We start from the raw sequence: 10099 nt of genomic DNA, 5'->3' as shown, positions 1-10099 counted from the left end.
GCAAGGTTAATTATGTATAAAGCCGCAAAGTCTCACGTATAACTGTGTTTGTCTGTATGTATGTATCTACATATGTAAATATCGCCTTTTTTTTGCTTCAAGTATTTTTTCATAAATTCAAATATTCAAGCAGTACTCATCGTTGGAGAGTTCAAATGCAGGAACTCATTTTAAATAGTACGCCGCCAACATTAAATTAAAGTTATTGGCTAATGAACTTAAACCATCTCTTAAAAGAGGTCGAAGCAAATAACGGCTTAGAAAAACCTGACGTAGTGGTGTGTAATACATGTAAAAATGTGTATAAACAAAAGCACATCGAATTTAGTAAAGCACAAATGCTACGTAATGGCAAAGAGTCGTAAACGCAACCATGGTGAAGTTTTGTCGATGTTGAATCAAAAAAGATGTGCAATAAGCTAGCAACTGAATGGACAGTAAATAATGGGCAATCCTTTAATATTCAATAATTATTCAAATGTTCAAGTTTTAAATAATGAGTAATTTTCTGAAATAAATTTGTAATAATAAAAACTATATTGGCTATCTTTTTCTTGAATATGCCATTCTGATTTTTTAATTTATTTTCCTTATTATTTTTATTTATTTTTAATGCTTCCATTAAATTTTGCTTGCAATAAACAAATAATCATAACTCACTGTTCAGTATTCACAATGTATTCATGCAGATGTCTAGTACATATTTGAAATAAATAGATATACATAATTGAGAATAGAAGAGAAATCTTTAAAGGAAGAAATAATGTTGTCAGGTTGTGGCTGTTGTGGTGGAAGAAACATTAAAGTTCTTTAGAGCCAGTTCTGCTGCCATTTTCTGCTAAAGATCCTGAGCCGCAATTTAGTAGTTCAGGTTGACGTGGCGAATCTAAAAGCTATCGCTGCAGCTTTCTAGCTGAAACGAAGACGGCAAACAAGAACCAAAATCAATTCGATTCTTTTAAGCAGATATTTAGAGGAAGCAGTTGTTTAAATGGAGAACGAAGTTTAATATTTTATTAAAAGATACGATATGCCAGTATCCTGCATATTTGAAAGAACCATCAATTTGCTTTTGGATAAATCCTTAGAATTCAACAATTTATTACTTTATTTTATGCACGAATAGTAAAAAAAAAATATTTTTTTCTGATGAAGTGTTTTATGTGCCCCATTTATAGTATTGTGCCTCTGGGTTGCGTCTTTAACGTGTTTCTACACTCCCTTCGCGAGTATTGGCGCATCGAAATACTCTGGCCGGTACATGATGATTGTGTCACACAATTTTCATTTCTGGCTCTCCAATTTTTGTCCGCCGAATGAATCCCTGAAAATATATAGAATTAAAATATGACCTCAAATTATACATAAAGTACACAATAAATAATAAAAAAGGTAATTTTTTATACAGAAGTCATTCTATTTTTCCTTATGCTAAAAATTTTCTGCTCTAAGCTGAAAACTTCATGGTTAACTTTTCACAATCGCAATGTAAATCTAATAAACATAAATAAACCATAGGGCCGGGGCTAACTTCGACCGCACCGAAGTTGGTACACCCTTGCAAATTTAATTTGTTATTCTTTCGTAACCTATGGATGTCAAAGTTTAAAAACGTTTTATCTAACAAAAACAAAATTTGTATGACAATTACGTTAGAACGAAGTTATTGGCAAAGTCACGGTTTTCCACCGATCGTTGCAATATGACCTAAGGGGTTAAGGGTTGGGGAGGTGAGCTTTCATCTCGCACCGTTCTTCCGAACATGCATACCGCTCTCCCCATAGAAAGAACTTACCACACTACTGTCCAAATGGGGCTTAGTTTTCTCTCTTAGACTTAAGCGAGTTTTGTTCTATACTGAAGTTAAATAAAAGTAGAACTGAAATTGACATTATGCGTGCTGTAGCATGTTCACATATTAAATACTCGCTGTACTCAGTGAAACATATTGTAGCACTTACATTATTTATGTATATACAAACATACATTATCAAAACATTAAAAGTACAGTGCTGAGTCGGCATATCTAATGCATATGGAACAACATTACAGTACTTTAAATTTGTTAATTACGGTCTCTAGATGTGGAATGTCGAAGCCTTGATCCTCTTTTCACAAGTGGACCGTTTAAACAACTAAGGACTCGTTGTCGGTTTATTTTGTCATCTCTGACTCTACTTTAAAAATCGGCATTGTAAGTATTACCGGTGAATTCTTTTTCATCTGTGTTCAGCGTTTAAATCTTCTTTAAATATCTTGACATGGGGAATGCTATTTTTTCGCAATCCCTAACAAACTGTCTGTAGAGTCCTGTCATCCCCAGGAAAGATTTGATCTGGTTTGTTGTTGTAGGCAAGCCTGCATAACATTTACTTTGTCCGTATTAGGCCTGATGCCATGAATGGTCAGAACGTGACCTAGAAATTGCGTTTTTTTTCTTAACAAAGGCGCAATTGTTTACTTGGATTTTTCAATTTGCTTCTTTTTAAGTTTTAATAAAGTCGTGTGTTTTTGAAGAGATGTGCTGAAAATTAGTATGTTATCTATGTATCTATGTAGGCAACGCAATAGTTTCCGATAAAGTCTTTCAGGACCTCATTCATAAGTCTCTGGAATATCGATGGAATATTTTTACGGCATTCTTTCAAATTCGTAATGACCTGACGGTGTTGAAAATACCCTTTTTTTCCTACTGTAGGCATACGCACGGATCATACAGAAAAAATATAAGTGCACTATCAGAGACTAAAAGGATGTAAAAAGCAAAATATTGCACCAGATCGGGATACTGTTAATTGTGCGGACGACGACAAGACGACAAATATTTATAGTATACACATGTGTGTGTTAACTCACGATTTATCCAACGGTGCGATCTCTGGGCTCATCGATGCTGCAGGGACTTGTTGTATAATTTAGTTATTAGCAAAATGAAATGCAACAAAGCCGATCGCAACGCATTACATACCCATTAGGTTTTCTATTGAGGACAACTGATTTTACTTAACCGAATATGGACTTAATTTTACTAATAATATCTAAAGTTTTCGTTACGTTACTTAAACTAATACTTCATTTAAATTTCTTTTAGATCAGCAAAACTTACGTTAATAAATGAAAAACCTTATAAAAATATTAGAAACAGTGTTGCCGTGGTGCAACAAAAAAAGTAGTATACCAACCAAAGTGCTGCTATGCCATACTTTGCGTACAGAAGAAACAAGAAAAAGTAGCAGAAAAATGTCGCAAAGTGGTAGATTCTGCTCAAATTGGGTGTATAATGTTGGTATTAGTCGGGGAATTGCGTCATTTCATCAGCAGACTATTTTAGCCTGGCCCATGGCGATGATTTTTGATGAAACTGAAGGGTTGATAAAATAAATTAAATAAATATAAATTTTAACTTATTCTTCGAATATGTACCCATATTTTCATTCACTTTATCCAAATATGTATAGTACTGCCTTGTGCAGTCACTGTAGTTTTTAATGCTGATGTAATATGGATGTGTTTCACATATATGTATATATGTATATATTTATGTGAATTCACGTCGTCACATTCACGTCGTTTCGCAATGAAAGAATCAAATTAAATGAAAAAGTCTGTACCAAAAATTCTGTTTCTAAGCGAACACAATGCATGCGAACGAATTCTAACGGATCTTTTCCATGCTCTCTTCTTTGCTTACGCTTTGTGTTCGCTGTGCAAAATGAGAGTAAGAACCGTACCAAGTGAAGACATGTGCGGAGTACGCAACGGGCGTTGAGGGGTTCATTTATTCTTGCAAACAAAGAAAAAAACCATTCTTTCCGAAATGCAATTAAAATTATTATTATTAAAGAGGGCTACAGTCTTGCATACTTATATTTTATATTTATTAGTTAGAGAGCACAAGTGCTGTGAATCTCCTCTGGGTATTCGTAGTCTTAAATGTAAAATTTTCTTTCGAGTAGTTCAACGCATCGTTCTGCATGATTAATTTGGGCTTTAAAAGCCTTAAGAAAGTTTTGGCCTATTATTGCTGAGAAGTTTTTGTTGGAAAAATCTATAAGTTTCCACTGCAGTGTATGTGCACTGTATGGTTCCTAATTATGGTATATTTTGTTGTATAAATGCCATTAAGGGTTTTGCAAGAGCATCGCTCGGTGAGATGCTTGTCGATGCACCGGTATCTCAAGCACTTAATTTTTTGTTTCCCTATTGTCCACACCTTTATGGGTAGCGTTGCGCTAGGCAAGGTATCAAAATATTTACATATTTCTTCCTCTTCTTCTGAATGATCTTTTAAAGTCCCTAGAAGTTCTAGTTTGTTTCGAGTTGTTGCCCTTGTTGTTATAATTGGGCTCAAAATTTTAGCTTTGGCCAGGTTGTTACCTATTATATAGTTGTTGGTTTGCCTGATCGTTCTGTGGCGGTCCGTCACTAAAATTGTTGTAGTTAGTTTTGTTGTTCGGGTTAGGTTTAGCGGTATTATTTTTATTGTTTGCTTGGTAGTTTTGGTGTGGTTTGTTTAGCATACGTATTTGGAATTTTTATTTAATAAGAATAGATACAAAGTTATGATATGGCAAAGTTAATTTTGAGTGTGTGCTCTGCAATCGACTTGGCTAGATTTACTAATTTATTGAGAGACGCGAGGAAATTGTGTTGCCAGATAGCACATGACAGGGCTGCATACATAACTCCCCTTAACACCTAGAGTAGAACATTGTGTCACCGGTGAGGCAGGCAATGAATGAGGACCCTCTCGTGTAGGACTCGATTGTGTTGACTGGTCACTGTAAATAGGGGCTTTGTAACACCCTGGTCCTTTTTGCTCGGCCATGTAGGCTTCTATATTTTGTACCCGGTGCAAAACATTTTGATTGATTAATAAAGAGCTCTGCTCCATTAGTAATTTCTTGTGGCTGTAGTTTAACAAACAGCAGAGCGATTTGTTCTTAAATGTGGAGTTATGTATTGATTAAACAAAAATAAAGGTTCAGATCAATATTACTGTTCGGAGATAGTTTTTTAAGATAGTTTTTGGCGGTCTGCCCCATTCGCCCTGCTTGGCCGCTTGTTGCTGGGTGTAACGCTGATTGTTTTAGAGGAAAGCCTTGAACTTCTTGGAGGTAAATGCTATGCCATTGTCTGACACGAACTGATCTGGTAACCCATAAGTAGCGACAAGTAGATTGAGAACTTTGTATGTAGCAGCTGTGGAAGTGCAGCTAGCAACAGTAATGAACTAGTACGTGGTCTGATCCAATGAGTTCCTTAAGTGTAGAAAAAGACTTCTCACACTGCTTGTTCCACTTCCAATCTGTGTTTTTATCCAAAAGACAAATTTTCTGACACTGTTGCGTTATGTTGCCTAAGTCTTAAGAAAGACTGAAACTGCTTTTTACCCTTAGGTGTTCGTGCGTCTGCGAGACCTTATCGACACATGGTCGGATACCAGTTGATTCAATTTTGACCCTTCAAACTCAACGAATGCTACTCCGAATTGGCATTGTACTTGCGTCCCGGCTATATCAAAACGCAAAAACAGTTCCTGTAATCTAGTTGCCAATTCCGTTTTTCTCATTATCACAATGTCATCAAAACATGGTAGACTCCAGAATAATTTTGTAAAATCTCAATATAGCTTCGAAAAATGCCTAGTGTAGATTTTTTTTCTCTCTCGTTTTCGTTTCACTCGTCGCCGTTATTTGCGCTCATACTGCAGTCTGTTGTGTGTCTGTAATTTAGACAATATATCACTTACTCAGTGCTCTCTTTCTCTTTTAGCCCTTGTGCACCCTCAATATCTCTCTTTCTTATTATTTCTGGACCTCAGAGTGAGATATATATTTTAATTGGTATTAAAATACCAATACAATACATTTCTCATTTTTATTTGTTTGGTTACTAATTCATCTTATAACCTCATAATGCCTGTCCGTTCGGTTAAAAATTGTTTGCGGCCCGCCCCACCCCTGAATAGTTTTATGTACTGTTGTTTGTGTAAAACTACAGAACATGTTAAGTGCGCCTACTTAACATGCAGGGTAAAGGATCATTTAAATCAAAAAAATCAAAGAAGCTAACATCGGCTATGCCGAAGTTTATATACCCTTGCAGTCCTTGGTAACAATAATTTTACATGTTCAAAATTTGTTTTCTTCAACTCAATTCATCAATATACAAACAAAAGAATTTTACTGTCTATTTTACAATTTGTTCTTCTTCCCTCATTCCCAAAGCAAAGCAACGCATGCATACACATACACTTTATGTAACGTTTACATGTACTCTGTTGATGACGAAAGACGTAGTGGACAGCAAGCAGCGCTGCCGACAGAGCTGGGATCAGAGCCGATTATTATATTGACTGTAACTTGTGTTATATTTATCCGATCCGACATATGTAAATTTCATAGCATACTCGATTTTTATGAAAAAGTTTCTTCTAGTTCTTCTAGAGCTATATGATATAGTGGTCCGATCCTGATGGTTTTCATACTTTATTTTTGCCGGGTAATAAAAACCCTCGAAAAAAAATTTCAGGCCGATAGCTCTTAAGACGGCTGAGAAAAACGCGTACGCACAGACGGACGGACAGACGGACATGGCTATATCAACTCAGCTTCTCATGCTGATCAAGAATATATATACTTTATGGGGTCGGAAACGTCTCCTTCTGTGCGTTACAAACATCTGATCAATTTTATAATACCCTCTCCAAGGGTATAAAAAGGGTCTCAAATGGGGATGTGAGTCATGCCGGATGGTGGAAGATGGAAATGGAACTTTTCATGCGGCATGAGTCTGTTCGCCAGTTTTCTTAAACTCTCGTAAGAGTTTAAAGCTACTGACTGAGTCTCGAAAGCGTAAGAAGGCGGGAGAACAGACTTCTGATTTGTCATTTTGTTTGCCGGTCTCCACATCGATATAGGTTCCGACCCCTTCTCAACCAATGCAAACTCCAATTCCGCAGACGATGGCAAGAATCTACAACCATGGATTTTTGCCGACAGGGATTCTAGTGATAGCAGTGCCGGAGTGCCACTTGTTGCAACTGATGCTACAATTAATGCGGTAGCTGATGCAACATATGCGATGCCGAAACCATTGGTGGGAGTGCCACCTAAAAAACACATTTTTTATTTTGAGACTTCTCCCTGATGGTAAATCGGATGATGTCATGGCCCACATTCGGGCTAAACTGAATGTCTCCAATATATCCATAGAAAAGTTTAAATATTCATATTTCAGAGAAATTTCATCTTTTAAAATCAGTGTTCCAATTGAGTTCTTTGACTGTATCTGCAGTTCTAGCTTCTGGCCGTAAAGCTTAATTGTGAAGGAATTACATCCAGAAAAAGGAAGACACGGGGCCAATCAAGGATTCCTTCACCATATATTCCTCTTTCTTCTATTCTATCTTCATCTATTCCCACTCCTTCCTTATCTATTCCTTCTTCTACTCTATCATAAAACTAACAACTTCCTTCTCTGTCCGCTATCAGAATGTCAGAGGCCTTAATACTAAACTTACTAAACTCTTTGTAAATAGTCTGTCTTTTGATTTTGACCTAATTGTCTTTATTGAGACTTGGGTAAAACCTGAAGTTCTGACGCCACAGTTTTACCTTCTAATTTCAATATTTTTAGACGTGATCGTACTTACGTAGGGGTGGTGGAGTTCTTATTGCTGTAGATTCCGCCCTATCATCGGGTCTGATAACAATACCTGTCTTAAGTAGTATCGAATTTATATGTGGCAACATATCTTTTACTCGTTTTTCTTTTTTTTGTTACCTGTTCTTACATTCCGCCCCAATCGGAATGGCCAACCTACTTACAACACTTAGAATCTATTAAATTTATACTTGAACTACTTTCTGACAGAGACTTATTAATTGTCCTTGGCGACTTTAACCTGCCTACTATGACTTGGTCAACACTTAATGGTATCAAAACGTTGCTACCCTCTGGGTGCCACGATTTTATTGATGGTCCGCTTTTGATCCTAGATTTTGTGAAGTATCTAGAACTAGCACGCAAGCACATCTCCGGGTATGATCCGACGGTACGCACCCGATGTTTTCGGAAGACTGACTTTGTCGCACTAAACAATGCCTTTCTTAATACCGATTGGACTAATTTATACACTTGTACGGATATGAATTCAGCAATTTCTTTATTTTATACCACTGTTGACTCAATCTTTAATGACTGTGTACCCCTAGTGTGTCCTGTGTTGATGCAAAAATCACCATGGTTTACGATGGGGTTGTCAAAACTGAAGAATCTTAAGTCTAGTTATTACAAAAAGTATAAAGTCACGGGTCTTTCATCGGATCTTTCTCGTTACTTGGTTGCTGAATAGAATTTTTTTTTTTCTAATTCTAAATGCTATAATAATTACTTACAACGTTGCAAGTTGCAATTCTCCGAAAATCCTAAAGAGTTCATAGTTTCGTTAACTTAAAGCGAAATTCTATCTCCCTTCCATCGTTTGCAGTTTTTAATGATGTTTCGGCCTCTTCTGATCAATCTAATTTATTTGCTAACTTCTTCTCGACTGCGTACATATCCTATAACGAGATCCAATTGCATTCTTAATCCGATTATAACGGAAAGTTCGGTAGCTAAGGAACTAATGACGATTAAGCTGGTATACTCACCGGGCCCAGGCGGTATTCCCGCTTGTGTCCTGAGGTTCTCTGCGGAGTCATCGTTCTCGCCTTTACTTAAGATTTTTGAGTTGCCGTTACTTTGTCCGAGTTTCCAACCATATAGAAGGACTCGTTTATTTTACCTCTTCACAAATGTGGCAATAAATCCGACGTCACTAATTACAGAAGAATTTATAAATTGTCAGCGATACCTAAACTGTTTGAGAAAATTATGTCGTCTCAAATACAGCATTTATGTAAATCTATTTTTTCGCCATACCAGCATGGGTTTGTTAAGAATACGATACCACAACTAACCTTTTACAGTTTACATCTTTTGTAATCCAAGGTTTTAAGAATCAAAAGCAAACTGATGTTATATATACGGATTTCAAATTTAGTTGGCTTTCCGGATGCTCTGTTTGCTTGGATTTCACAATATCTAAGCAATAGGAGGCAGAGGGTTCTTTTTAGATCCTCTCTTTCTAAGATCATTTGTGTTGAATCGGAAGTCCCACAGGGTAGTCACCTTGGCCCATTACTATTCACCACTTTATTAATGATCTCTGATTTAAATTCCAGAGTTCTTATGTATGCTGATGATGTAAAAATCGCTAATCGCATCGTAGACTCTCTCTCATGTCATACCTTGCAAGCTGACCTGAATGCTTTTCAGGGGTGGTGTAGGGCTAACTTGTCATCTCTCTCTCCAATTAACGAGTTACTTTTTAAATAATTTCCCGTTAGAAAGAATTAATATTACTTCCTTGGTTGTAAAAGATTTGGGGATCTTAATATGGGGGATCATATATCTACTACTGTTAGTAGGGCTAAAAGTGTTCTTGGCTTTATAAAGCGCTGGTGGAAGGAGTTCAAGGATTCTTATACTACAAAATTCTTTTTTACTTCTTTAGTCCGCCCCATATTGGAGTATGGATCTTGTGTTTGGTCTCCTCAATATGAGTTTTATCAAAACAAATTAGAATCTGTACAAAAACAGTTTTTCCTTTTTGTGGATCCTTGAACTTCTTCGAAAAGCGCTTTTTAAAGTTAAGAATTCTCTTACTACTAACAGTAGTCGATATATGCAGATTAAAACTAAGTTTGTTGTCTATTAAGATCTCCAAATTGTTACAACCCGAGAAGTAATATAAATTCTTTCTAACGAAACATTATTTAAGACGTAACTGGCTAATTGCGGAGAACCTCTATAAAAAGATATAATTTTCTATTTAGAACATTAACCAATAACAAGTTATTCCTACACCACCCCCGAAAAGCATTCAGGTCTGCTTGCAGGGCATGAAAAAGAAGCGATTAGCGATTTTTACATCATCGGCATACATAAGAACTCTGGAATTTAAAAGAACGGTAGGGAGATCATTAATAACCAGAGGGCCGGGGCTAACTTCGACCGCGTCAATGTTTGTATACCCTTGCAACTCTTTTTT

At 36.4% G+C, this 10099-nt stretch overlaps 1 long non-coding RNA gene across 1 annotated transcript; it reads right to left on the bottom strand.

The window, feature by feature from the left end:
* Positions 1-788: 788 nt before the first annotated feature.
* Positions 789-3576, bottom strand: LOC137572525 (uncharacterized). Its single transcript, XR_011031686.1, has 3 exons — positions 3424-3576; positions 3183-3361; positions 789-1324 (listed from the first exon to the last, which is right to left on the bottom strand). It is a non-coding gene; the product is annotated as an uncharacterized lncRNA (long non-coding RNA).
* Positions 3577-10099: the final 6523 nt, after the last annotated feature.

The sequence above is a fragment of the Drosophila tropicalis genome, unplaced genomic scaffold (assembly GCF_018151085.1).
Source record: "Drosophila tropicalis isolate 14030-0801.00 unplaced genomic scaffold, ASM1815108v1 contig_377, whole genome shotgun sequence".
Classification (NCBI taxonomy): domain Eukaryota; kingdom Metazoa; phylum Arthropoda; class Insecta; order Diptera; family Drosophilidae; genus Drosophila; species Drosophila tropicalis.
Note: the sequence above shows the minus strand (reverse complement) of the source record. Positions and strands in the feature narration are given on the sequence as shown.